At 39.6% G+C, this 318-nt stretch overlaps 1 protein-coding gene across 1 annotated transcript in view; it reads left to right on the top strand.

The window, feature by feature from the left end:
* Positions 1-318, top strand: part of cntrl (centriolin) — a gene marked incomplete at its 5' end in the record, with an annotated part of 184,646 nt that overhangs the window by 118,758 nt on the left and 65,570 nt on the right.

The following is a 318-nucleotide window of genomic DNA, read 5'->3' as shown; positions in this document are numbered from 1 at the left end:
TTATTATTATTATTAATGAAGTCATTAGTTTATTATTGTCAGTATTGAACAAATAATCAATAATCAATAACTCACCTGTTCCTCCTCCTGGTCTGAGCCTCCAACCACAGAGAGCAGTTAGTATCGGACTACAGAGACCAGAATGCACTGCAGGGACTCAGCTGGAGGCGTGTGGTTCAAGGGCATTGTGGGAAATGTAGGCGCTATAAAGTGTTTGAGTTAAATAAAGTTTGTGTCAGTTGTTACGGAGAACGATGGAATCAGCTCAATGCCACGGAGGAATGTAAAAGTGAAGCTTTGTAAACTTAGTAAACGTAT

This window comes from Morone saxatilis, unplaced genomic scaffold (assembly GCF_004916995.1).
Source record: "Morone saxatilis isolate NCDOM2014 unplaced genomic scaffold, NCSU_SB_2.0 Contig16, whole genome shotgun sequence".
NCBI lineage: Eukaryota > Metazoa > Chordata > Actinopteri > Moronidae > Morone > Morone saxatilis.
The sequence above is the reverse complement of the archived record's forward strand: the minus strand, read 5'-3'. Positions and strand labels throughout refer to the sequence as shown.